Source organism: Balaenoptera borealis (genome assembly GCF_965194805.1).
Source record: "Balaenoptera borealis genome assembly, chromosome: 1".
Lineage (NCBI taxonomy): Eukaryota > Metazoa > Chordata > Mammalia > Artiodactyla > Balaenopteridae > Balaenoptera > Balaenoptera borealis.
Genome location: NC_138860.1, coordinates 2,407,389 through 2,415,367, shown reverse-complemented (window position 1 = coordinate 2,415,367; position 7,979 = coordinate 2,407,389).

Sequence of the window (7,979 nt, the reverse complement as noted above, 5' to 3'; positions counted from 1 at the left end):
GCCAAAATAAATAAATAAATAAATAAATTTTTAAAAAAAGATGGGCAGAGGAGGGAATTCCAGTCCTTTTTAGTAACCCATGTAGTTACGTAACAAGCCTCACAAGAAGTTAATCAACTATGTTTTATCCTAATCCATTGGGTTAAAATTCCTCTGTCCTCAGTGGAATTAGAAAGCGACTGACTGTCATCAGTGTGAGGCCCCTTCGTGTATTTGAACCCTGTATTAAAAGCTCTGCTTTGTGCTGAATATCTTTTTTATGATTTCTTTTTTAAAAACCATTTTTAAATGGAAGTAGAGTTAATTTACAATGTTATGTTGGTTTCAGGTATGCAGCAAAGTGATTCCGTTTTATATATAGATGTATATATATATTGCCAATTGTATATATATTCAATTGTATATATACATATATAGTCTTTTTCAGATTCTTTTCCGTTATAGGTTATTATAAGATATTGAATATAGTTCCCTGTGCTATACAGTAGGTCCTTGTTGTTTATCTATTCTATATATACATGTTAATCCCAAACTCCTAATTTATCTCTCCCCCTGTGCTGAATATCTTAACTCCTTTAACCCAGTCATTCTCAACCGGGGTGATTTTATCCCCAGGGGACATTTGGCAACGTCTGCAGACTTTTTTGTTTGTCACAACTGGAGGGCAAATGCTACTGGCCTCTAATGGGTAGAGGGCAGGGATGCCCTAAACACCCTACAATGCACAGGATGGTTCTACACACACACACACACACACAGACACACACACAGACACACACGGACACACACGGACACACATGCACACAGCCCTCCAAAGAATTATCCTCCAGTGTTAATAGTACCAAGGTTGATAAACTATATATCTTCTTAGTATATTCTTATTTTCCAGACCTTTAGTAATCATTTGAATTTTCTTTCTAATTTTTAAAAATATATTTATTTATTTTTGGCTGCATTGGGTCTTCGTTGCTGCGCCTGGGCTTTCTCTAGTTGCGGCAAGCACGGACTACTCTTTGTTGTGGTGCGCGGGCTTCTCATTGTGGTAGCTTCTCTTGTTGCGGAGCACAGGCTCTAGGCGCGTGGACTTCAGTAGTTGTGGCATGTGGGCTTCAGTAGTTGTGGCGTGTGGGCTTCAGTAGTTGTGGCACGCAGGCTCAGTAGTTGTGGCTCACGGGCTCTAGAGCGCAGGCTCAGTAGTTGTGGCACATGGGCTTAGTTGCTCCGCGGCATGTGGGATCTTCCCGGACCAGGGCTCGAACCCGTGCCCCCTACCTTGGCAGATGGATTCTTAATCACTGCACCACCAGGGAAGTCCTTAATCATTTGAATTTGCTTTGAACCTCTTCTCCAACTTACATTACCCCACTTAGATTTGGAGCTGTGACTTACACGTGAGCCTGATTGTTACTGAAAACTAAGGACACTGACTTCATAATTGCTTTATAATTCCCTCCATCTGTGATACTTGTTAAAGAATAATTTAGTGACATGTCCTGTATGAAGGTTATAGACACAGAACTGCTCTGGGGATATAAATGACCCACTTCAAATGCCTGTAGGCATTTGGTTGAATTACTAGGGCACCCAAAGTTCTACTCCAATAAGATCATCAGAATATCCGAACCTGATAGAAAAGGAGAGGGGCTCAGGGTGGGGGCCTGGGAAAGGAAGTCTCCCTGAGCTGTAGCCAGAGGAATAAGAGTGATAGAAACAGAAGGGGGAAGCCCCGCAAGGCTGGCGCTTACAACTCTCTATGTGAGCAACCAAAGAAAGACGCTGGATGAGGCATCCCAGCCTCAGCTACATTTTACTGTGGCCTAAGGACACGTATTTAAGATAACTTTTGGTAAGTTCTTAAACTTCTGTAACTTTTCCAACATTTGTTTACTTTTAATTCCCTGTTTCTCAATAACGTGGAGCAGTGAAAACCCTTCAAATGAAAAGGCTCGTGTCTGGCTTCAAAAATGGCAGGAGTAGCCCCCTTTGAGGCTAACCTTGGAGAAAGGGATTTCTGGAAGAGAAACCAGACTGTTCGTAGCCAAGAAAGGGAGCCATCTGGGGAAATCCTGGGATCAGCAAGAAGAAATTTGGGACAGTGAGGGGCTGATGCTGGGGTTGGAAAAAGTGCTTCGAGTCTTCAGAAACGGGTGCTGGGTTCTGCTTTACATAGTGCCTCACTCATGAGAGGGCTTAATGTATGGTTTTCTGATTTTGATTAGCATTTTGCTCCTAACTACTGCTCTTAAATTCAAATTATAGCTTTCCAGAGGATAAAAAAAAGAGAGAGAAGAAATATGCTGAGGTTTGCACAGAGATCAAATAACTGTTCCTTTCTAAAACCATAGATTCTGCCGTTTGTTCCGTTTTTATGCCAGGTCTGACATTTCTCATGCTTGATGTCTACATATAAACATTCACATTGGAGAGTCTGAACAAAAATCATTTGGTTGGCTGGAGTTCTGTAAGGAGTCTATAAAATGTTCTTGGAATTTTAGTTCCAAGTATGTTTTTATATTTAGATGACTCACAAAAACTTTATTTGCACACTATCCACTTAGCATGAAAGATGATCTGAATGAATGTGAAAAAATAATTTCAAATTTACGCAAGGGGAAGATTGCAGCTTACTGTCTCTCACGTTCCCTCTGCTTCCAACTCCAACTGCATTCCAATTCCTTCTGCTGGGGCCACTCAGTAGGCAAGAGGGGTGGGAATCACAGACCTGTGTGATGCCTTCTTCACTCTGGGCAGGGCGGGGGTTGGGGGGCAGGGTAGGATAGAACTGATGTGAAGAACTAAAAACAGTGATGTCTAGTAGACAGACCCCCTGATTGTGCCATGATAGTTGGCCTGCCAGCAGGTTGATTTCTGCCCCTTGTACATGGGCATATTCTTGTTGACCCCAAAGAGCTGGAGAAGAACCAAACCGAGGCCAGGAGAATTAAAGGAGATCAGGGAGCAAAAGGGTTTCCTTCCTGAGGACCTGTCTGCTGCTATGCCATCAGACAATCAGAGACCATTGTCCTTCCATCCTCCATGGACTATTGATACTTAAGCTTCTCCCAGGAATTCCACAACCAGAAAGAGAAGGAGCAAATCAAACTATCAGATTAAGTCCTTTAGGAAATAGAGCCGCTGGAAGAGACAGACAACAACTTGTAAGAAAAACAGTAAGAAAAAACTAATAAGAACACGAAGGAGATCTATGTGCAGCATAAAAGAGGCTCTCTAGATAAATCAAACCTTTATTTTCTGACTAAAATTTTAATAAAATGAGGGCCATTGCTGAGACTCAAATGAGAGGCCTGGAAAATTCAATGGAATAAAATCTCAAATGACAGAGCAAAAGTACAAAGAGATAGAAATTGCATAAACAAACAAAAACATAAAGATAAGAGATTTGGAAGATAGACCTTGGAAGATAGATTCTAGAAGAAGGGCAAGGAGCAGGTGGAGAAGAGATAAAAACAGAAGAAAATATTCTTGCGTTGAAGAAAGACCAGAGTCTGCAACTTCAAACGGCTAAGTTCCAGGCATAATTAACGAGAACCATATCTAGGCATATATGAGTAAAATTTTTGAACTTCAACATAAAGATAAAATCTTATGAGTTTCCAGAAAAATAAATGAGCAAACTATAAAGAAAGAGAATCAGACAGGCGTGTGATTTATCTTCAGTTCTGGAGGTTAAAAGACAGTGGAGCAAACTTTGCAAAGTACTAAGAGAAAAGGATTGAAATCCAAGAATTCTATACCCAGATGAATTATCACTTACCCATCAGTTTGAATGAAAGATACTTGTAAATATACAAGGATTCAGAGAATATATCGTAGACAAACCACCAGTTGAGGAAAAAACTTGAGAAAGTGAGCTAAAATAACAAATTAATCTGAACAGAGCTTATATTGTATTAATTATCCATGATAGATAACAAATTACCCCAGAACTTAGGGGCTTGAAGCAATACTAATCATCTCCCACAGTTTTTGTGGATCAAGAGTGGCTTAGCTAGGAGGCTACAAAGATGAACTCATGGTGTGGGCCAGGGCTACAGTCACTTAAAGACTTACCTGGGGCTGCAGAATCTGCACCCAAGATGGGTCACTCATACGACCAGCAAGTTGGATGGCTGTTGGCCAGAGGTCTTAGTTCCTCTGCACATGGGGAAATCAAGCAACATGATTCTAAAGAACCCATGGGTCAAAGAGAAAATCTCAATGGAAATTTTTTAAAAATATAAATAATGGAAAGTAAAGATACAACATATCAAAATATGTGTGATGCAGCTAAAGCAGTGCTGAGAAGGAAATTTATAGCATCAAACACTCACATTAGAAGCAAGTAAAGGTCTTAAACCAGTCATCTAAGTGCCTACCTCAAGAAACTAAAAAGAGAGAAACAAAATAAGGCCCCAGCAAGTAGAAGGAGACTTAAAAAAAAAAAAGAATAAAAATTAATGAAATTGGAAATAGAAAAACATAGAAAATCAATGAAAAAAAAGCTCGTTCTTAAAAAAAAAAAAATCACCAAGTTGATCATCTCTAGCAAGACTGACAAAAGTAAAGAGAGCTGACACAAAACAGAATATCAGGGATGCTACTGTAAATCCTTCAAGGAATCCCATGAGCAGCTTTATGTTCATAAGTTTGACAACTTAAAAGAAATGGACAAATTTCTTAAAAACCACCAACTACCAAAATTCAATCAAGATGAAATAGAGAAACTAAATCATTCTACAGCCATTAAAAAACTGATTTTGTAATTTAAAATTCCCTAAAAGAAATCCAGTCCCAGATGTCTTCACTGGAGAGATCATCAAACATTTAAAGAAGAATTAATACCAGTTTTACCTAGTCTTTTCGAGAAAATAGAAACAGAAGGAATATTTCCTGACTCATGTGTTAGGAGGCCAGTATTACTTTGATATAAAATCAGACAAAGACAGTAAAACAAAAGAAAACTGCAGACAAGTATCTCTCTTGAACTTAGATACAAAAATTCTGACAAAATATTAGCAAATTGATTCCAACATAGTATTTAAAAAAAAAATATCCACCATGACCAAGTGGGATTTACTCTGGGTATGTAAGGCTGGTTCAACATTTGAAAATCCATCAATGTAATCACTATATCAACAGACTAAAGAAGAAAAATCATAAGATCATAATGATCATATCAATTAACAAAGAAAAGGCATTTGACAAAATCCAACACCCATTCATGATTAAAAAAACAACAACAACAAGATAGGAATAGAGAGGAATTACCTCATCTTCACAAAGAATCTACAAAATCCTATGGCTAAAATGTCACTTAATGGTGAAAGACCAAATGCTTTCTCCTTAATATTGGGAACAAGACAAGGATGTCCCCTTTTATTACTATTTTATTATTCAACGTAGTACTGGAAAGTCTAGTCGCTGCTCTAGGGCAAGAATAAAATAAAAAGCATATCATCTGGAATGGAAGAAATAAAATTATCCCTATTTGCAGATAACACGATTGTCTACATAGAAAATCCCAAGGAATCTGCAACAAACAAACAAACCCTAGAACTGAGTTCAGCAGGATCATAGGATAAGAGATCGACACACAAAACCCAGGGTATCTCCACATACTAACAATGAACATGTGGAAAAGAAATTTAAAACACAATACCATTTACAATCACCCCGAAGAAAATGAAATACTTAGGTATATATTTAACAAAACATGTAGATGATCTGTACACTGAAAATTGTAAAATGTTGATGAAATAAAAGAAGACCTAAATAAACAAAGTGACATTCTGTGTTCATGGACTGGGAGACCAAAGAGTAAAGATGTCAATTCTCCCCAAATCAACCTGTAGCTTCAATGCAGTTCCTATCAAAATCCCAGCAAAGATTTTTTAAGACATAGGCAAGCTTATGCTAAAATTTATATGGAACAGGTCCTAGAATAGCTAAACTATCTTGACAAAGAAGAATAAAAGGGGAGGAATCACTCTACCTGATAGTAAGGCTTGTAATCTAGCTACAGTGACTAAGAGAGTGTGGATTTGGAAGAGGGAAAGACACGTAGTTCAATGGTTTAGAATAAAGAACTCAGAAATAGGGGACTTCCCTAGTGGTCCAGTGGTAAAGAATCCACCTTACAATGCAGCGGACGTGGGTTCAATCCCTGGTCAGGGAACTAAGATCCCACACGCCGTGGGGCAGCTAAGCCCACGTGCCACAACTACTGAGCTCGTGCACCCCAACTAGAGCCCATGTGCCGCAAACTACAGAGCCCACCCACCCTGGAACCGGCGCACCACAACTAGAGAAGAGAAAACCTGCATGCCAAAATTAGAGAGAAGCCCGTGTGCCACAACAAAAGCTCCTGCATGCCTCAATGAAGATCCCGCATGCGGTCATTCATAGTGAAAAAGATTTGAAACAAAGTGCATGTCCACTGAGAGAGGAATGGCTGAATATGTTACATTCATTCACACTGTGAAATATTATGCAGCCATGAAGAAGAATGCCTTAGCATTCTGCCAATTGACATAAAGGAATTTGGATGAGACATTATTGCAAGAGAAAACTAAAGTATGAGAGCAGAGTATATAATATAATCTCACTGCTGCAAAGCAAATAATGGTTTAAAATCTACATATCTATGTATAGTTATATGTCTGGAGAAAAACACAGAAAAATATGCATCATCTTGTTTGCACAAATTCCCTGGAGGAGAAAGGGGTGGTCAGAGGGATAGGGGAGCAGGAGAGGAGAGAAGGAGAGGATGCAGATAAATAAATAATATGGAAAGACTAAGCAAAGTGAACGTACTCTAGTATACACGGAATAAACTCTTCTATGTAAAATAACGTGTGTGAGGGATATTATGTATGAAGAAATTAGAAAACATTGTTATAGACATAGATCTACTAACTTGCAGAGAAATCTATGATAAACTGTCAGATTAAAAAAAAGTAAGTTGGGCTGCATGGGCTGAGGGTACTTAAAAGAAAGTTGGGATTCAGTACTGAATCTTGGAAAATCTGGAACTGTATAAAGTATGATAACAGATAAACCCCCAGCATATCTAAATATATATTTGTATATGTGTTAACAAAATACTGACGTTGGTTATCTCAGGGTAGCAGCAGTGAATGGATGGCATTGGGACAGAGGTAGAAAAAGAGGAGACAATTAGCTGTCTTTTATATATGTTCGTTCCATGTTATTGCACTTGTTATTAGAAGCATGGGCTACTGCTATAATGTTCAAAACATTTTTAAAAATTAAAAAATCATAAACCCCAAGTTTTCCCACGACACCTCAAATGCATGCCATAATTTGCGTGGAGAGCACACATCAAAGAGGAATGTACTGAAAACTCATTTTGGAGATGGGATACAGGCATTCGTGGCTGAAAACGGATTTACTTTAAGGAACATAACTTGGGAGAGAAAATAATACCCACATACATTCTTTCAAGCTGAGCTTAATATTCATTTAAGCTCAGCTTGAAAGAATATTAGATAGCAACTGCTCGAAAATAAAGCATCAGAACGATTCTTAATGGGAAGCAGGAAAGAGGTAGATGGACTCGCGTGGCTGGACATATGATACCAATGAGGCAAAGAGACAAAACTGCAATCTTTAGGGCCTGTGAGAGCTCACTCAAGTTCAGTTCAGGCAGCCACAGCCCAACAAGCCAACAAGCCAATGGTATCATTTAGGACGGTTTGCAGAAGCTCACAGGCAGACCACTAGAATCCTAGGCAAATCATAATGAAGAAAATTTAAATGTGTTCCCTTTCCTCATGTCTTCCTCCTCCTTGGACTCCCACTTCCCATGTCACAGGATGTGGGAGGAGATTTTGTCTCAATACTTCAGTGAAAGCCTCAAGGCTTGGACAACGGGTGACAATGCACCCATATTTAAGAAAGAGACTAGACACATCCCTGCAGGACTAACTAAGAGGTGACCAAACAGATCCATCAATAAT